The 21,821-nt window shown below is 38.2% G+C and overlaps 1 protein-coding gene across 1 annotated transcript in view; it reads left to right on the plus strand.

The window, feature by feature from the left end:
- Window positions 1-21,821, plus strand: part of ST18 (suppression of tumorigenicity 18, zinc finger) — a 160,164-nt gene that overhangs the window by 726 nt on the left and 137,617 nt on the right. The window lies entirely within an intron of this gene.

Below are 21,821 nucleotides of genomic sequence, written 5' to 3' on the forward strand. Positions count from 1 at the left end.
TGCGGCCGGGGGAAAGCCCCGCATTAGGGGGTAGTGATGCGAGGTTCCGCGGCGGTGAGAGAAGGGAGAGAAATCCGAGTGCTCAAAAAGTGAGGCGGGGATGATTTGGAAAAAAAAAAAAACAAAAAAAAACAAAAAAAAACCAAACCACAAAAAACCCAAAAAAAAAAAACCCCCCAAAACCCCCACACTGATGTAATTCAGATATTTATTTCTACCGTATGAAAATATTATAGATTCCTGATGATTTATCTGATTTGTTTATATTCACGATCTACAGAGGTTTTTATGAAAAATGAAAGAAAAAGACATGATTACACAAAATAGCTTCGTGAATAACAGGCATCTTGCTGTTCTGAAATTCAGTTAACAATTTGTGGTCTGCTTTGCTATGTACACCGACAGAAAACAAAGCTTCATTGTTTTCATGGTCAACGCTTGTTATTTTCCAGCCACTACAGGTGACTTACCAAAAAAAAAAAAAAAATTGTTTGGAGTCATTGAGAGTGCAGTGAGAGGAAAGGAAATTCTCATGATATGTTAAAACTGTTATTAGTTCTTAAAGACTTGCATAACAAAGAATTCTAAAAATAGCCCTTTAAAATTGGAAAGTTTTGAGTGCTGCTGACAGTGAAAGTGTCATTGGTAAATAAGGACGGAAAAGTTTGCTCACTTATGACTCACTGGAGTTGCTCTTTACTGTAAGGCACATAAAGACTAAAGATTTTTTTTTTTTCTTGTGATCAGGTAGGAAGTGGATGGGTTAAACTTCATTTAGTGGTATTAAAGGTGCGATGAGTGCATCACTGCTCCCAGTTAGAAGGGTAATGACTCTAGTTTGACAAAGCATTTACAGTAATACTTTTACAATGGCAAACTTGCTACTGTACTTTGATGCACTGGCATGTGGTAGATAAGCTGCCAGCTCTGTCCTAATTAGAGCAAATATTTCTTCTGAAGAAGCTTGTACAGACTTGTATGTTCTCTGAAGCAGAAGTCTGTCAAAAGGAGGTGATTGAAGATGATGAATTGATTTTCACAACTTTGGTATTTGTGTTGAAGGAATACTTCTGGTTCTCATCATGGGTCAGATGCTGGGTATTGTACAGTACAAAACCAGATTTTATATACCAAACACCTAATGATGCAGACATGAGACAGCAGCTGAATAAAACTAATGTGATAAATTATTCAGTCATAAAAAATACACCCAAAGTGTTAAGATGGAGTTTTTTGATTTTGATATATTTCTGCAGCTGCATATGTACTATTAGGGTTTTTTTATCAGATGATTTTTCACAATGTCTCACCCACTACAGGTAAACTGCCACCAGTAGTCGGAAGCTTGATCACTTTTTGACCTTCCATCAGGGTGAAGTTGTCAGGGTGGGATACAGTTTACTTTTTCCCTGAATTCGAACAAGACACGACAAAAGTTCAATAAAAGTAAACTGTTTCATATTTATGAAAGCTGCAGTGGATAAACCAGTAGAGGTCAGTACAGAGTGCTGAAATGCAAGTGAGGTGCCACAGCTTTGTGTATTTAAGCCCTGCTTTCCGTCTTTAACTTCTCCTTTAACATGTGCTTAAGGCTTGCAGTGGGTTACAGTCAATACTCCTGTCCTCTTTGAAAGATAGATTAATAATACTTGGGTTAATATGATAGTGACAGATAATATGTTAATGACTGCCTAAACAGAGTATATTTGAGCAACAACATGCATTTTGTAGCATGTTATAGCTTGCCGAGCTGCTGTAAACCTTATTTTGTGGAATCAGTATCAAAGCCAGTGTGTAATACTTATTACAAAATTTGCACTGACAACTGCATCTACCTCCGAGCTAGGTAGTGAAAAATTAGGAGAAAGAGGATAATTTTTAGGAACCAAGTTTTCAGATACCTGATGTTAAAGTAACAAAAGGATTTTTCTCATTTTAGGTAACAAGTTTGGGTAATTATCGTTAAGTGTTGTTTTAAAAGTCTTTGTGTATATCCACATACATACACAGAGAGAGGGGGAGAGGAAGGCAGACTCTGTATATAAAGTTGAATTATCTTTTGTTTCACTTTTTAAAGCCATTGTTTGCTCGTTGTTTCCTTTTGTGATTTAAAGCAAGGAAAAGAATCACCGGGTATAGTCTGTGCCTGAAAAGATCCTTCAACATATACTAGCTGCAAAAGCTCATCTTTGAAAAGCTTCTGTTCAAGCTGCTTTCTGTGGATCTAGAAAGAGCAACCTGCCTGTCCCCGTTCTGTTTCCTTGCACTTTAACTAATTACCGTGAAAACTACCTTGCTATTAAATTTTAGTTGTTGAATATTAAAGAATTACAAAAAAAAAAAAATATCACCGTGTAAAGATGATATATTCTATTTTTATTTCAATGCTGACTTACCTCTGCTGTCTATGAGCTGATGGAGAAATTTCCCAATATATTCCAAGAGAACAGAACTATACAAATAGGGAGAACTTTTGAAAACCATCTTTGCTTGTTCTTCTTGCCTTTCATGCTTGTTTTTAAATTGATTATTATTGGAAACCATACTTTCTTTTTATGTGCTTTGTCATGCACTTAAAAGTGAGAAGTACTAGACAGAGACCCCGCAACCTTTTCTCATGGGCACTGGTATGCCGTTAGAATCAGACGGTGTAAGTGTGAATGCAGTTCAGAGGGCTGCAGGAGAGGATTGCTGCAGAGGAAGGATTCCCTGATAACTCTAACAGCTATCAGCAGTAGAAACTGAGGTCGGAAGGAAACAGAGATGTCATAAACTGCCATTGCAGATCTGACCCATGATGAGGTTTTTCCACACTGTTGTCACTGTAACATCACATCACAGATCTTGCAGAAGATCTTCCTTTACAGGTGTAGCGTAAAATCCTGCTTTTGGCAAAATCAGTGGAAGTCCTGGGATTTGAATCAGTGGTGAGACCAGGAGCTCTGCAGGCTTGTTTCAACTTTTTTTTTTCCCCTGAGGCAAAGGAAACTTAGGAATAATCTCATTTCTTTCATAACACAGGATCCAGTCTAACAGTGTGGCATTCAAGTGGCAGCATGTTAAATGACAAATTTCCATTTTGAGTTCAAATTTCTTCCAAAAAGCTTGTATTCAATTCCATTCCATTCAGTTCAGTTCTTCATTTAGAGGGAAGCAGAAAAACAGCTTCTAGTAGTGATTTCACTCTTGGCTTTGATTGTGTTTTGGGAAAATAGGTTTGAATCTGAAAGTCAAACCCACTTTCCCCAGGTAAACTTCTGATGTCTGTATCATTTTGGCTCACAATATTTTCCTATTGGTTTTTTTCACATTTTTCTCATTTTTGGCTGGGTAAAAAAGAGTGTGAGAATTTTTGCTTTGCTGAGCCACAGTGGAACAACTCCTTTATGGTAACTGATATTCTTCATTAGCTGTTATTCGGACAGGGCCCTCCTCCTCAAATGTTTTTCCTGAAAAGCATTGCAAAGGTTGAAGTGAAGGTGACTCTATAATACTAAATGTTCTGGTTTTAGCCAATTAAAGCCCAAAAGTCAAAGTATTTCTATGGATTCAAATAATTTTGTTTACAAGTTAAATTTTGTGAACATCTGATCTGCTTTTTTTTCTGTAGCATACAGGGTATAATCCCCCAAAACTGAGGGATCAAAATAATGTTGCTGGAAATGCGTAATTCAATCAAGTAGAATGTTGTGCTAGAAGTTTGCTAGTCTTATCTGTATCCAGACCAAGGATAGACGATTACAGCAGAGCTGTTCATGATTACAGAAGGGCTACCTTATCACTGAAGTTCTCAGTCTCTTGGTAGATTAATGTTTGATACTTTCTTGTGTGTGGTATCACGTTCACATTTTCTTTACAAGTATATTAACACGATATTCTCATTTTGTCCCTCTTTTCTGATGTCTTTGATTTATGTGTTTGTTGGCTTTTAAAAATTCTTCCCTGCAAAGTATCTCTGATAGTGAAATTGTCTTACCACTATATTGCTAGGTTTTATGTTTAAGTCATGAATGAATTCCTCCGTTCTTAGTGTATGTGTGTGTGTGGATACAGGGGCGGCTTCCAACAGTTTTGCAATACCTGTTATGGAGGTATCTGTCATTTAACTATAAAGCTGTGTGTTCTGTTTAAACATGTCTCAGAAAATTGTGGGTTTATGTCCAGATGGGGATCGTACTAATTCAGTCAGTGGTGATCAGTAATAGGTACTAGTGAAAATCTCTTCAAATAAACAAGGAAACTGTGGCATTTGCCCCAGCAACTGAATAAACTAAGGTTCCTTACCTGTGGTCACATTATCAATATGCAGATTACAAAATAACCTAAAATAAAATAAAGATAGTAAATTAGAATGTTAAATATAGGCAAACAAACTGTTATTTCAAAAGTTCCATAGATAGATTTTTCACCCATTTCAGGACTAGAAGGACAGCCTATGAGATTGGTATAATTCTGGGAAAATGTACTCTCTAACACAAGAAAACCTCTGTATAACTGTTTCATTTTTGGTGGTTCTACCACTTTAGGGAAGCATATCTATGGAGGCAACTGTGTTTCTAAGGTGCTTAAGGGATCAGAAGTGCTGCTTTTCCCTGCCCACATCAGATTGGATGGTGTAGCTGTGTTTTGGGTTTGGTTTTTTTTTGGAATCACTTTATCCTGGAGTTCTGCTGGGAATTTGTTACCTACCCTTTTCACTCTGTAGCTTGAGTCAGTGCTAGGCTTTTCTTTTTCATTTCCACACTTTCACATCCTTCAAGAATAAACTTTAGACTTCAGTTTCTCCTTGATACTCTTTACTTCCCGCTGAAAGCAATAAGATGCTGAACTCAAGTGTTTTACATATCCTGGTGACAGAACAAAAGTGGTTGTATGGGGTGGCTTGAAGCTGAGTATCTGTAGCTTTTATACTGTTGATATTAAACCTAAGGCATAGGTGGAGTTAAGGCTTTCTAGAGACTTTGTGAATCATTTTCTTTTCATAGAAAATTTCTCAATCATTTCTCTTATATGTATGTATTCCCAAGAGGTTTATACTACACTACCACCTTCACTGTAACCCAAATAAATGTGAATTCAGTTTTTGTAGCCTATATTCATGGCTGTGTTTACAAGCAAAGTCATTTCTGAAGACCTTTATGTTTTTAACAAGTCTCTTCTAAAAGTGAATCTTATGTTTGGCTTTACTCTACAGAATAACTCTTTTATGAACAAATTCTAATACATCAAAAAGATCTTCTGTAGTATATGTTTGTCGTTACTCAACATACTGCAAGGGAATATTAAGAATAGGCTTCACAGAGTAGAAAACATTTAACAAGTGCATAGGCTTATTTTTTCCTTTTGTACTTGAAGGTTAAATCTCAGTTTCAATTGTATGTACTAGATTTCCCTAACACTGTAAAAATGCAATGAATAACAATGTTATTTGACTGCATTATTTAGCTACATTATTTGGGAGTTTTATGTTGGTCCAGAAGAAGAGATGTGCTTTTCTGAAAATTTTTAATCTATGTTTATATATGTTGTATTTTTATCAAGGCACTATTTTTTTTTAATATATATGTATATGGATATATACAGACCATTATGAAATTTCTGCAGGAAAATACTGCTGGGAGCTCATTAGTATTTTTTATGATCGCAACAAGTTCATATTGACACTGATTTTGTTCCAGGAATTAAGATGTGAAACTTAAGAACATTTTTAATTAAAATTAGATGGAATATGGATGAAAGTCTTAAAAAATACTAACTGCGTCTTTAAACAGCACGAAGCAGTAGCACATGTCATTTCCCATGAACCTGACTCACAGGAATATTTTATCTATTTTTCTCAGTAATAATTTTATTAGTAGTGCTCCTGTAGAAGTGTTAATCATGTGATTGCATGTGTCAAAAGTATTCTGTTTTGCTAGCAGATTTATACTACTTCAGAGAAAATGTATGAGTAAAGATTTTCTGGTAGCTTGATTTTGGCTGTAAAGATGACCACAGGGAATGTGAGTGCTTACATCTGGTAGGCTTACACCAAGTTCTCTTGCATAAATGTGATTTGGAGTAACATGAATTTTAATTCCTGACCAACCCGATCGCATTCTATGATGAAGTGGCTGGACTGACTGGTTTCATGGTTAAGGGGAGCAGGGGATGTCATGTGCTTTGGCTTTAACAAGATTTTCAACACAATCTCCCACAACATCCTCATAGCCAAGCAGGGTTGTTATGGAGTAGATGAATGGACTACTAGATGAGCAGAAAACTGGGTGGGTCATCAGGGTAGTGGCTGATGGATCATACTCTGCCTCGATGCTTGTGTTCTTCAGGCAACTGTCCAGAAATCCATCCTATTTAATAACTTCACAAGTGTCTTGGTGGATAGTGGGTTAGACACCAGACTGTATCAACAGCAGAATAGCTAGTAGATACAATGAAATTATTATTTCCCTTTACCTGGTACCAATTAGGCCACATCTAGAACATTGTATCCAGTCCTGGGTATGCCCATACAAGACCAATGTTGATTAACCGGAGCAAGTCCAGTGGAGAGCTACCAAGACGGTTGGTGGCAGGAGCATAGGCCCTGTGAAGGGACTCTGAGAAAGCAGGGCTTGTTTAATCTGGAGTAGAGATGCCTGCAGGGGAAAAAAAAATCATGTTTAGGCAGAATGATTTTGAGAAAATAATAGTGTTGCAACTTTTGAAATAACATTTTTCTTGCAAGCGAATAGTGTCTCCTGCCTCCCAAGGAAGGTCACATATTCTCATACATCAGGTGACCCTGAGTTGTTAAGGAGCTATAATGAATCTCTAAATGTTACAAGAGATTTCCTAGCAGGGAGGCAGTAGATAGAGTCATAGAATCATAGAATGGGTTGGGTTGGAAGGGACCTTAAAGATCATCGAGTTCCAACCCCCTGCCATGGGCAGGGACACCCTCCACTAGACCGGGTATCGGCAAAGTATTTTTTTCACATGGGTAATGATGGGAAATATAAAACCTTGGCATTCCAGATGTGATCTGATGGCTTATCCAGGTCTCTGAACCTCCTGTGCCTGCTGGGAGGATTCTTCCTGTGGAGCAGTCCTTGCCATCGATCCTGGGATGCCGGAAATTTACTGAGTATACGTGTTTGGCCAGGATGGCGAGTGCTGCTGGTAGGAAACCGATGGCCTGTGGATTCTGAACTGTGCCTTAGTTTGATCTAATGGTGCTTATGCCCTGTTTTTGTTCTTTTGATGTGAAATGTGGTGCAAATATTTTTTGCTTAGGAAGAAAGAAATGTGTCAAGAAAATCATAAGAAATCTGTCACATTTTTCTTTGGAACTGAAACAGTGGAACAAAGGGAGTGATCAGTAGATATTTGTAAGCCTATCTCTTCCTTATGCCAAATCAACATGACTAACAGTGAGGACAGGGGACTAAAAGGAGAAGGAAAGGGTATGTGAGCTGTCTTGGGAATGGGGAAGGCTTTGTAATCAATCTGATATTGTACGGATTAATACTTCGGAAGATATTAGGAAGTGTCTGGGAAGATACCAGTGTGATCAGCACTGGAATGGACACGAGCAGAGTGGTACCAGGATGTTCAATCTGTCCCATCCAGATGTTCTGCTGTTAGGCCAGGGAAGTGCCTGTCCCCCACTTGCTTCCTCCTGATTGCAGAAGCAGGTTGGATGTATGCATTGCATGTTTACAAGTTTGGTTTGTTGTCCTGATTTGGGCTGTGCTGATCAAATGCAGGACTACCCAGCCAGCAGGACTGCTTACAGGACTTGCATAACTTCTAATCACTTTTCCTATTTCTTACTTTTTTCCATTTATGCTTTTTGATGTTTCTTTTCAACTCTCTGGTTAACTCTTTCCTATTTCAGTCTCCTCCCAAAAAACAGCCTGCCCCAATTTCTGTCTTCCCACTGGTCCCAGCTTTGCTATATCTCTTTGCCAGTTCATTATTTCTGATACCGTTGTTTATGTACTCGTGATTTTGCATGGAAATTCTGTTACAGTTGCCTGGGCACTGTTGGCCTTGCTTGACTGTACTCACCAGAAGGTCCCCGATGCTCACCTTCAACTGTTCATGAAGTTTGGTCATTGATCACGTCACTCTCTCTCAAGTGCCTGTGAAACCCAGCCGTTCTTCACTGCACTATCTATAGATGAGTTTATTAGCTTCTCACTTTGTTATCTCTCACTAGTTTCTCATTTTCTGTTCATGTTTGCATGGGTAGTGTCAGCATGTCCTGTCCAGTTAGCTTTAACTCCAGGCAGGGCCCAGGCAGCAGCTTGGTTGCTTTCCTGAGCCCTAACAGCAATAGTTAGGTGCTATTGGTGAACAGTAGCAGAAAAGGTAGGTAATCAAACGATTAATTTGATAGTAATTGGTGTAACTATGTAGCATCTTCACTTTCAGAAAAAATAGCAACACATTGATATGATTTTTCTGTTTTAAACACTGAATTTAAAAATTAACAGTGCAGTGGGACAGCAACTTCCCCACCAGCACACACAGAAGGGAAGGGGGACAGCAGTGACGAAGAGTGGAAGCTTGCAAGGGCAAGGACCAGTGGGAGGAAGAGGCTTCCCCCAAAGTCTGGGGTGCCCTTGCAGAACCGCTTCACCACTCTGCAGACCAATGAGGAATCACCCATCGCACCAGGAGAGACACTGGAGCTGAGTGAAGCAGCCCGATCTGCTCATCAGATAACAGCCAGTGCATCTAACAAAAACGATGGGTGACAGTAGTAGGATACCTCTTGCAGAGACATATGCTTCTTACCGGGGGCTCGTATCAGTGACATCACCAAGAGACTACCAAGCCTTGTACAACCTACTGACCATTATCTGCTGCTGTTGGTTCATGTGGGCACCAGTGATATAGCCAAGAGCAGCCTGAGGTCCATCAAGAAGGATTACAGAGCCTGGGAGCAGCAGTAAAGGACTCTGGAGCGCAAGTAGTTTTTTCATCAATCTTTCTGGTCAAAGGGAAGGGGTTTGAAAAGGCCAGTCTGATCTATCGAATCAACAAATAGTTACAGGAGTGGTGCCACAGCCAGGGGTTTGGCTGCTTGGACCATGGGACTCGCTTTGAGAAACCTGGTCTACTGGGGGCTGATGGGGTCCATCTGTCAGAGAAGGGGAAGAGCATCTTTGGTCATAGGCTTGCCAACCTGGTGAAGAGCGCTTCTACCTGTACGTAGGAGAACCTCTACCCATCCCAGTCACACCATTTTGAAGCCAGGGCCAGCAATAGATGCCCAGAGCATGGAGAAGAGTCACAGACCAGCAGGAAAGCACCTGAAGGGCAACAAAAAAGACTTCTTGCTGGTAAGTCAGCTTCATTGGGGGCCCAACAGAAGTGTGTCTAGGCAAATACATGTAGCTTGGGGAATAAGCAAGAGGAGTTAGAAACTTGTGCACGCCTGCAGGACTATGATCTCATTGGCATCACGGAGACATGGTGGGATGGGTCTTATGACTGCAGTGTTGGAATGGAAGGATACAGGCTCTTTAGGAAGGACAGGCAGGGGAGGCAAGGAGAGGATGTTGCCCTCTATGTCAGTGACCAGCTGGAGTGCATGGAGCTCTGCCTGGGGATGGATGAGGAGCCAACTGAGAGCCTATGGGTCAGGACTAAAGGGAAGGCCAGGGACAGGGGACAATATAGTAGGGGTCTGCTACAGACCACCAGACCAGGATGAGCAAGCAGATGAGATCCTCTATAGGCAAACAGGGGCAGCCTCGTGTTCACAAGCCCTGATCCTCATGAGGGACTTCAACCACCCCAACATCTGTTGGAGAGACAACACAGCAGGTCATAAGCAATCCAGAAGGTTTCTGGAGTGTGTTGATGATAGCTTTACGCTCCAAGTGATAGAGGAACCAACAAAGAGAGGTGCTATGCTGGACCTTGTTCTCACCAACAAGGAAGGGCTGGTGGGGAATGCGAAATTCAAATGTGAAATACTTTGTCTGGTATTAGGTAAAGAAATAGGTCTTAAAAATCACTGTTTACTCTTCTTGATCTTTAAAAAAACCCCACAAAACCACTCTCCTAGATGGTTTCAATTTCAGAAAATTTAAATAATTTAGGAAAATTAGATTGATGTTACTCATTGTTGTCTCTTGTAGAGACCATACTGAAATCCTTGCTTAGTGGGTATGTGCCTCTTAAAAGTAAAAACTGTAGAACTTAGGGGTTTTGAATGATTCTTTAATATTTTGGAAATAACATTCAGTTGACTCATTTCTGTATTATTAAATCTTTATACTACTTGACTACAACAAAGAAATAGCATGCATAATCATTTCTGTGATGATAGTGTCTGCTTCCCAGTTACAAAAAATCTGTCCAGAAGAAAGAGAAAATGGAGCACATCTTATTCACCTGTTTGTACAATCTTATGGCTAGTGCTGTCACAAAGGCAGCAGGTTTATTCAGTGATTTCTGGAGGTCAGAATTCATGAATGGATTGAATGAGGCACAACGGGCAGTGCTGACTAAAGATGAAAAGATAATGCTTGTTCTTGTAGCGAAAAAATGTTCTAGAGATTTTTGTATGAATAAAACTACTTCTGTTTCTGAAACAACACTACAGTTGCCAAGAATTTCAATAGATTTATACATGTGAAATATGATTATATTGTTGGATGGCTTTTGTTTCTTTGTTAAACCAGGGATTTAACACTATCCAACACTCCATCAAAGATGTATTGCATTTGGTTATAGTTTTAAAACTCTTCTGTAAGTGGTGCTAAAGAATTAGCATCACTCACTTAATCAGCTGGCAACCTGAGAAGTGCTTGTACAAGTTTTACAACTGCATCACAGAATGGCTGAAAAAGTACAAATGTGAAATTCTGACTTCCACAGGTTTGAGATATAGTTGATTTGGTAACCAAAGATAAAATGTTGGAATGCCAGTGTTTTATCTAGGGAACCATTTCATTTGGATGGACTGTTCTTAGAGCCCTTTTCTGGTGGCCTGTTCCCAGTTAGCCCTGAATATTTGGTTACTAGCCTCCAGTGATTGTCAAAGAAGAAAACTATGGCAGATTAAACCCTTCTATACAGTGTTTTCTGTGGTGTGTAACTATTGTTACATACATAACCTACAGAGATATAGTGAGCATATTAAAGACACTTCAGTATGAGAAATCAGTGTCATGTACAAGTATTATGTAAAATTGCTAAAGAGCAGAAATTGTTTGCTTTTTTTTTTTGGAACTTACTTTCCTTTCTGTTTACCTGGACTACGAGAGAGTACCTTCTCCTCCTTTTTATTAACCTTGTCAGTATGGGAACGTTCCTCAAACAAGACCTGGAGCCTAAGAGATTCCATCTCCTAACCTCAACTCCATCTCCAATTCTCAACTCCATCTCCTAACCTCAAGTCCATCTCCAATTCTCAACTCCATCTCCTATTCTCAACTCCATCTCCTATTCTCAACACACTAGAATGAGGGACTGACTCTTACTTTAAATTATTCACCTTTTTGCCAAAATATCAAGTAGATTTATTTAACTGAATAAAAAATGGTCCTGAATGCTCAAAATCCTTTTGTGGAATAAAATGTATGTTATGCATGTAGAATGACAGAGGGAAAGGACGAAGCAGAGATTGCCAAGGACATTCAGAGAACATTTATTGATTGGAAACAAATCACTGGATTTGTTTTGTTTTGCTTTGTTTTGTTTTGCTGTTTTTTTTTTTTTCTTCTCCATATTACATCAAGTGGTCTCTGTCTGGGTGTAATTTTTACTTTTTAGTGCCATCTGCACCTGTGGCCTTTGGACTTAATGTTTATGACAGATGGACTGGACTGTGTTTGTACCATTTAGTGTATAATCTTTCTGTATGTATCTATGCCATGCTAGGCAGTGGCACTGGCCCAATGAGCATATTTATTAGTGCAGACTTCCTGTCTGCTTCCATTGTTCTGTTGCACTGTCCTTTGAGCCTAATGGACCTTGCTTTGTGCTGGGCCCACCTACAAAATATTGTTCCTGATTCATGCCAGATTATCTGTTGCAGACTGTAATCTTTTTTTTTTTTCCTCTTTTTTTCCTTTTTTTTTTTTTTTTCTCTAATGCATTTGCCAACTAGAACGCTTAAAATGGATCAATTCCATATTGTAAATGTTCTTCCTCTCCTCTCAGCCTGCGAGATTCATTTTGGAACAAGCTAGCTTTTTTTTGCTGGTATAAAGATGCTTGATAAAAAGGAGAACAGTTTCCTCTGAGGAATGTTGCATCTCATGCTGCCTGAGCTCTCGCTCTACTGGAAGTGGAAGCTGCTCCCAGCAATGTAAAGCCTCCTGTAAACCGGGGTGTAATAAATGCAGCCCCGGCTGCAGGAGCCTGCTGGCCCATGGCAGGCAGCCTGGAGCTGCGCAGCACGTCCCGGTCCTGCTGACTTCACCGGCACTCTGTGGTGGGTGTGGGAAAAAGGACAGGCTACTGTTGCACAAGAAATGGTACCTTCTGTAGAACAGGAAAAAAAAAAAAAAAAAAAAAGCCAAGCAAATGGGAAAAAAAAAAAAAGCCAAGCAAATGGAAAAGTGTGCAGCACTTAGGCACTTGCAATTTTTAAGTTTTTTGAAGGTTTGTGAACCTAACAATTGATAGAAGTGATATCATGAAAGCAAAGAACAATTTAGTATTGTTCATTTATCTCATTTAATCATTAAGTCGCCTCTCTTAAATTTTTGTGCCTATTCCAGAAATGCATGAAATTAACCTTGCAACTTAGCTGTAGTCACATCAAATTAGTGGCAAATTTCAGACAGATATTTGAGAATCTAAGGGACCCTTTTCTAACTGTCAACATATATAATCCTAGTAGTTAAAAAGGATTTTGAAATATTTCTATAGAAAGTAACCATGCCCTTGTAAACCCTCTGTGGAAAGACAGATCACCTACATAACTGCTCACACAACATAGCAAGACTGTGTATTCTGTGCTCATCATGATCGTGTAGAAAGGAAGCGTATTCTGTATCATGCACCTGGATCCTAACAGGAGTAGTTTCTGGGGTTGGTATACTTGCCAATCAGATTTCTGCAGGATGAGAATGAAGACCTGAGAGGGAGAATTTATCATTTAATAAATAAAAATCATTTATCAAGAACCTTTTCATATCTAGAAAAGGCTTCTTTATAATGTTGAAAGAAAGCTGTACAGTAAAAAGAAAAGAGATTATGATGGCATATTCATGACTGAGAAGTAGAAAAGTTCTTTTTATCCTTTCAGTCAGCATTTCTGGTTTGCAAAAAAAAAAACTTCAACCACAAAATATCCACCAGAATGTGTAACTGAGTGAGCCTGGGCTTGAGAAGAAAGTACGTTGAAGTCCATATACAAATATCCAGATGGAGAGTTGGAACATCTTCCTTTTTCATCCACCTTTAATACTGTTGAATACTGAGCACTTTTGAAGATCAGGTACCTAAATTGTAATGGTGAAACTCCATATAGGCATTTTTGTGAAAAAAATTATATATTTTCAACCCTGAGTTTAATATTAGAACATATGATTGAAATTTGAAAATCTCATGGCAGTATGTTTGGCAATCATCTTCCACACCCCCTGCAATATTTTTTTCTTTCCTTTTGTGGTATCTGAGAGAGTTGCATCAGTTTAGCCTTGTAGTTGCACATCTTGAAGGAATTTTTTTAAGAATGCAGTGTAGAAAATGTGCAAGCTAGTTGTGGGCAAATCCTGTCTAATACCCTTCAATTTGAATTAGGTGTGTGACGGTTCTGAAGGTTTTTTCCTGCATTTGCTGTGGCAGTATCACAATTTGTTCCTGATAGATTATTGCTCACCTGCTCCATGAAAAAGCAGTTTTCTAAGTTGCTTTTCCCTGCTGCCAGTCAGTATGATGATGAAGTGTCTTCTCAAAACTACCATCAAAGCTTCAGTGTCTCATTTTTTGTAAGAGACATTTTATGAATTTTAAGGTGAGAGCAGAGGTTGGTGCAGAGGTATCCATTAGAGGAGACGCTATATTATTGAATGTTTTTTTTTTATTTACTTCTCTATCTTTTGCTTTATAGAGTTCATCACCACAGCTCTGTACAACAATAGAGATATTATCCAAGTTTGCCAGGACGGAGAAATAATCTTCTGTCACAAAACTCCGTTACATGATAAGATTAGCCTTAAGGTTAGTGTAATATTTTGAGTATCTGGTTGGAGCCCTCTGCAAATAATGACTGGAGGGGCTGTGTCATCATGTAGACAAGCTACATGAGCATTCAGCTGTGATTATCATAACTTCAGTGCCGGTAACGTACAGTGCCCCAGAAGTGTAGGCTGAGGTATCATGTCCTGCGAATGGAATTATTCAGTTCATCACAGAAGAGCCTGGGGACTGAGCTGATGGAAGCACATAGTAGCAAGGTTATGCCTATCAAGGATGCACAGCCTAAATCTCCCAACTATGAGGCACAGTAGAGACAAGTGTTATGTGATGGCCTTCCATTGTGGATCATCATCATATCCTTTCCCTAGACGTTACCTGATTATTAGTCAAGCCAATATTACCGTACTGCCATCATCTACCCTTGCATCTGCAGAGTTGCATCTGAAATGCAGACAGCCAAAGGGATCTTTCATTACACTGAATTGCACATATCTGTGAACGCTGGAGAGCCAGCCTTATCTGGTCTTGACTGAATGCACACTCCTATTAGAGGAACTGCTTAATCTGAAGAACCTTGCAGACCCTCCAGACTGGCCAATAACTACATGTCCTTGGGGACATGAGACAGGAGACTGCAGTCATCTGCAAACACTAGCTCAGGAATAGTTGCTTTCTGAACATAAGCCTCCTGTCGCTGCATGCACTTACTGAAGATTCAGACCTCTCTGTTCAAATATTATTATGTGTAGGTGCATGGCCCAGCTAGAATCCTCAATAATTTTCTGTCACTGAAGCCTCTGGTCCAGTAGAACTCCTTGTGCCAGGCCTTCCACCTACTATTTTTTCCTATTACTATGATTTCTTCATAGCTGCAGACTTTTTCTGATTTGTCTGCTCTATAGGAACAATCCATCAGTTTTCTGGTGGAAGAGAAATCCACATTTGTGGTCCCACAGAAGGCTCTTCAAAAGACTTCTTATTTAACGTTAGCGTCCACCGAGCTCTGGATCAGTTTTCAGCTTTATGATCATCTGCATTTGCAAAGAAATAGGACAGCGCCCTTGGGATTTTCATCAGTTCTGTTCTAGACGGGATTTCTGTACTGGAAGCAAATAAACTGGCTGCCCCTAAGCATGACTTTCCAGGGTCTAATCAAGGGATTTAGCCACTAACTTCCTATGTCTCTAGGCACATTTGATCATTGGAAAGAGCAGCCACACCACCTCTACCCTGCTGGGATGTTCCACTGAAGTCATTCAGTGTAAGATCCATTAGGCAAATTTTTTACAAATATAAAGTAGTGCTGCTGCTGATGTCCTCTAAAAGTTACTCTCAGTTTGTGCACTCAGGAAGCATAGTTAAGTTCAGAATAATTGGTCCTAGTTGAAATGGAAAGTAAAAATTGCATTTCATTTATGAATATGCAATGTAAGACAATGGCATTTGTGCCCTTTTTAATATCTTAGAAATAAAATATTTTGGGTTTATATTTTTTTCTTTCTCCTGTAAACTAGTATATCTAAATGACACTATATAAAGAATTATTCAAATTATAGTAAAATTATTTGAAAAATAACAAAAACAAATATACCAGAAAGGTGCAAATACTGAAATAACAAATCTTAAAAGAGTAAAATGAGTGTATTTGTAGAAAGCTTTTTTCAGAGATCCCTATAATATCCTTTTATTTTGATTAAAGGGCTTTTTCCTTAAAGACCCCCAGTTCTCGTTGGTCCTGTTTCTTATTTTGTTAGATATAATTGGGTCCTGCCTACAAAAAACCTGTGTACATACGACCCTCCTGTGTTCAATTTACTCCTCCACTAATGAGGGGAGTTCAAGAATTGAATAGTGGAAGGGCAGACCGTGAACTAGTTGGAATCAGTGGTTCCTCTGTATAAGGACTAGTATAGACAGGGCTTGATTAGTTTCTTTATCCAAACCTAGTTAGTCAGATAACTGATTTTAAAATCTCTTCTGGTTGTAGTCTTCAGTGGTAGGAAAAGTAGTTTTTCATGTGGTTGACAGCCTCACATGTGAACTTCACAGCACAACTTCTACATGTGACTGAGATCAATTTGACCAGCAAAGGGCTCTGTGTGGGATTATTTTATTTGTCCCCCTCACTGTCCTGAATCCTTCTGTCCATTAGTTGTATTTCCATTCCACCAGTTAATACTGTGATAAGTGAGGATGAGAGTGTAATCCACTCTTTGTACAGGTCTTATGTCTTTCTTCCATCTACCTACATGTTTTTCTTAAATCCTGTGATTGCTCAGTAACTGGCAACAGAGACAGATGGAGGATGTCACACCTACATAAAAATGATGAAGATAGGATGGCTGTTGGCCATTGACTTGCAATGATAGAAGCCTCTTTAACTTGTACATCAAAGGAGCCCTTTTAAAGGATAGTGTCACTGTCACAGGTTGATGAAAATGGAAAAACAGCTTCCCAGCTGTCACGTACTCTGTCATTGACTCACTGTGCTACAACAAGCCAGCTACACCGCAAAATTATCACATAAAGTAAGCTCAGCCGAAAAAATGTGAGAGACTAGGGAGGTGTACAATACATATTGACAGTGTCTTGCAAAATGTAATATTAATGTAGAAATCTGAAATTAAACATATCTTTCAGATGAGATAAATTTTGAGGCAGTCCTTGCTGTATATGTGTATTACAAGAAATCTGACTTTGAGAATAAGTAACTACCTAATGTTTCCTTAACTGAAGTTGATATCAGTCAGATTCTTTGTAATATTACTGGCAGATTTTACGAGGATCTAGATAATTCATTGAAGATGTCTCCACAAAATGATAGGCTAAGCTTGTAGATAAAGACTTAGCTGTGTTTGTGTAGCATAGGAAAAGACAGATAATCAGTTTGCTTTGGGAAAGAACAGCTTGCAACACGATTATAAAAGCTGCAGTGTTGACTGCTTGTAGATATGTCAAGTAGTAGCTTCCCAGATTAATAGTTTCTTCCAGTTAACAAAGTAGCTGCACTATGATTTCCCATTCATTAGTGGAAAAAAAAGAGGTGTATTAGGGAGGAACAGGGGGGAAGAGAAGCTCTAAGGCTTAGAATTTTCCCTTAATTAATCAACTTCATTATAGAAAAATAATAGGTAAAATAGCGTCTAAAATAAAATGTGTGTGTGAAATAAAAGCAACTGTATTAAGAGACTGATTAATGTTAGATTCCCAGTGGTTAAAACAACCCCCTCTTTCAGTACTCTGATATTTGAGTTTATAGAATAAATATTCTCTTCCTTCTGAATACTGTGTAGTAATTTATGTTAATTATAATCTGAAGGACTATATAGTCCACTTCTTACCGACATAAAAATGCAGTAACTCTCAGAAATTGTCCCACTGATGCCTGTGAAGCTATTTGCAAGAGAAACTGCTGGCCAGAGTAAGCAAGGGCTCCATTAAAGGGTTCAAATGGAAGAAGTTAAATTTATGTTTACTTGATAGATTCCTATTCTCTAACATCCTTCTTGTTTAAATCCTTATTTTATCTTTTACTTCCATTTCTGACTCCTTCCAACTCTTTCTCTGTTTCTTCTTCTTTTTTTATTTTTCTCTTTCCTCCTCCTAATATTCCATTTTAACAAGATTTTGTGAGTCACACTGATCCCAGGCACACAAGCTGCTGCACTGTAAAATAAATAGCCTTGAAATGCTACAAAGTAAATCACTTGCCTTCAAGATTAAGCTAAAATGTTTGCTTCAGCTTCATGTCTGAACATCCTTCCACTTAACCAGATGATAGCAGACTTTTTGCCAACAAAACATATCTTTACTAAACCAGGACCATCTTTCCATAAGAACAGAGCAGTACGATGCCCTCTGCCATCAAAACATGCCTCTAGCCCTGTTTATTTATGAGGAGCTTTGTACTGGATACAAACTGATCGTGAATGTTATCCAGCTTTATATAAGACATCACATGGTGTTGGTAATCTGATACAGGGCTTTAAATGGATAGCTGCACTGCCAGCTTTAAGTGCCAACATTTTTTTTTTTCCTTTTGCTATCAAGTGGTATAGCGTGCACTGCTAAGAAACACTCCAGCCTTCATTGAGTTTATTCTTACTACAGAAGAATTGCGATGTCTTTATTTTGCCTTCTATCTTTATTCTTCTGAACAAAATAAACTATTTAGTATTCTCTGATGCAGCATCCTGGGAAATAGATTTACATTTTACTCCTTGCTCCTAAATATATTTTTTTCACAAGCTTGTGTTCCAACGTCTTTTTGCTGTGTGTTTATTAAAATGGTTATGCTTTACCATTACAGATCAGGACAGCCTTTTAAAAAATCAATACGGTTTCAGACAAGAAATATTGACTTTTCTTGATGTTTATTCTTATAGAATTCTATTTTGTTGCCTGTACTTTTGTTTGCAAACCTGAAGAATCAGCTTTATTTGTGGATTCGGTATATAATTGACATTCACTCCATGAAGGCATGGCAAAATCTAACCCGGTGCGAGAAAACTGAAGTGTGACTAACATCCTAAATTTTTGTTTTGCAACATAATCTAGAGGATGGATGAGCATTAAGATGGAAAATCTAGCCTCTTTTTCCCAGAGGGCGCCTTTGCATTGTTGTACCTGAAAAGCTTCGTGTACTGTGTCACTATGATCTGATAGCAAAAATCTGACGAACACTTGTTTGAGTATTATAAAGGTAAAGATAGTAGCTTTAATCAATCCCTCGAATCCCTAGTTTCTTAAATCATTTTAGGACAAGTTAAACTAAGACTCTGGAGCTGGTCTGTAGGTGCTTGAGGGAAGAAAAATTGGCTAACTTGTGCTTGACTTACTAGAGAGCAGGTATGGGAAAGAATACAGCAAAGGGAACATTTAAAAAAGTGAAGAGAACCTATCGGAAAACTTTGTAAGCAATTAGATGGTGGTACAGATAGAGGTGTCTCAAACTGGCATTTCAGTATCCAATTATTTATCAAACATTCATTTGCAATCGAAATAGCTTAAGCAGAGATGTGACCTGGGGGAGGAGCTGGAACTGGTAAGGAGAATTGTACACTGAATATTTATTTATATGTTTCTTCTACCATGAGAGAGAGATCTGTAGTTCCAATGCTTCCCTAACTTAGTGCATGAGAGAAATTGAATAGCATGACTGAGTTTAAAGGGGATAACATTAATGTGAAGTCTAAGGATTCTTTACGTGCATAGAAACATGATGGTTTATTCCATGAACAGCTGCTAGCCAATAAGCCTTTTAAAAAGCCTTTTGGAGACGACACTGAAAATACAGAGCTCACACTCTTGCTGCAGGATTTGTACACTGAATTTTCAAAAATAGGGCACCTCCAAATACATATTAAAAGGTAATTTAAATTATTCTTAGGGATCCAATATTATATTAATTGTATATCTAACATACAACTGAACTTCCTAGAACTTTACTTAGTACCTAAAAGAGAAGCTGAACAATATTAAATCTATTTAAACATGATTAAATGTCATGGTTTTAAAAATTGTTTTGAAAATTATTTTTGTTAGTAACTTCATTGTCCAAAAGTACATCTGGGTGAATCTGGCTATTGGGTACTTTCACTCTAGGCTCTCTGCAGGCTGCAAAACTATGTGAGAGCACAGAATGATGTATGTAGTAATTTAAGCCCACTAGTGAAACTATGTTAAAGTTTCTACCAACAAACTTCCACTGAGCTATTTATGTTGACATTATGGTTTAAGTTTTTTTGGGAAGGCTCTTCATTTATAGTCTGCCTGCACAGCGGTTCTGAGTACAGATTAGTGTTATGTGGTAAGAAATAAATAATAAAATCGATGGATTTTCTTAATACTTTGGGCAATTGCTGGATTCCATAGTAGTACTCCTTTTCTTGCAGATGGAAAAATGGTTGCCTCTGCAATTAGAAGAACAAAAGTGTGTTCTTTTCTGCACTGAGTCTTAGCAATTAAAAATGTGATCATGATAAACCAGAGAAAAATAGAATCAGCCTGTTTGCAACGTATGCAACTGAAAAAATGCATCCAGAATGAAAGTAAAATGTTAAAAAGCTCCCTTCTTTCTTTCTCTGATGAAAAATTTTCTAGCATCTAAAGAACAGGAGTGCCAGATCCAAACCATCACAGGTGTTGAGCTGTGGTAGAACTGTCCATAAAAAGTAGCACCACATTTGAGGGTTTCTATCCTTGTACATCGAGCACTTTTCATTTTTAATTAATTTAAAGCTATTTAAATTGTAAGGGTTTCTGCAACTGGTGTCCTACATGTCCTGACCAATGCATGGGAAGAAAAATTATATTCCACTTTAATGAAATTACAAAGCATTTCCTTGAGATTTGATCCTGTTTCTTAATAGCATTGTCTCATCTTATGGACAACTTAGCTAATGCTGGTGTAATCAGAGATGGGCTGTTGTAGCACATGAGCTGGAAATACATCAGTTAAGAGTGTAACAGCTGCACCTTCCACTTAAATTTTGTCATTTTATCTTGAGGTATAAACATTCAAAACACAGTTTAAAAGAGAATAGAAACTTCAGCTAAGTGATGTACAACACTGAAATGGAATTAACAATAAAAGTAATGATGGATATAGCACTTCAATTGAGCTGACAGACTCAGTTATAACAACTTCATGCCGTGCATTATGAATTTCGTCCACGACTACAGTTACCAGAGCAGGAGAGAACAGCTTTAGTCGCAGTCTTAAAATATATTTTGTTGTTCCTTTTGCATACTTGATTTGCTTCTTGAATGCAAATATTATATTTACTCCATATCTGAAAAGTGTCTCCTATTAATCTGCAGATTTTGTACATTGACTGACTTGCTTTGTGTAAATTATGCCATAATGGTTGAATAAGATGGTCTGTTCACTTTTTACAGTACATTTTATTAGTCTAAATATATGGTAACCAGGCTTAAAACCAATACCTACAGGTATCTTTACAGCACAGTGCTCAAGAAATTAGCCATGGAGCTCTCATTAGCATTAATGGGTGCTTAGTGGCTAATTTACTGTGTACCACTCTTCAAACATATCCCCCGGGGTGCTCACCAGGCTGTGGGGGAGATTCCTCCATGCTGATGGTACTGTAGTTGGATTTTGTTAGATCAAGCCGCAAATTAAAGATTTTGAATTCTATGACTTCTATGCCTAACTCGGATTTGCAGAGAAAACACACACACCTGTGTTCACTTCGACAGCAAGATAATCCCATCAAGGAGTTCTGGCAGAAAGATGCAGTAGAAAAAATGTACTATCAATACTTCTGATTTTTCATGAACTCCACAGGTTACACGGAATGTCTTATTTTTATACTAAATATTAAACATTAAAAGCATAAACTTTCAAAATAACTATTCAGAAATTTGGAGCCACTGTTGTAATTGTAGCTTAGCTTTATTATGCGTATGTTTTCAATTACAAAGGGAAAACTTAAAGAAATTAAGATAAATCAGCTGGAACTAAGAGCACAGGAAATTACCTCTCTAAGAAGCTAAAGTTTTCCTAGACAAATGTGCAAAAACTCCCTGGAATTTACACTCCAGTTCAAGAACAAAAACTGTTGGGAATCCTTCTATATTCTCTTCTGAGCAATGCATTTTAAAAGAACGTGAAGTTTAATCAGTAAACCTAAAACAAATGAGGGAAA

Source organism: Pterocles gutturalis, unplaced genomic scaffold, assembly GCF_000699245.1.
Source record: "Pterocles gutturalis isolate BGI_N339 unplaced genomic scaffold, ASM69924v1 scaffold2531, whole genome shotgun sequence".
Lineage (NCBI taxonomy): Eukaryota > Metazoa > Chordata > Aves > Pterocliformes > Pteroclidae > Pterocles > Pterocles gutturalis.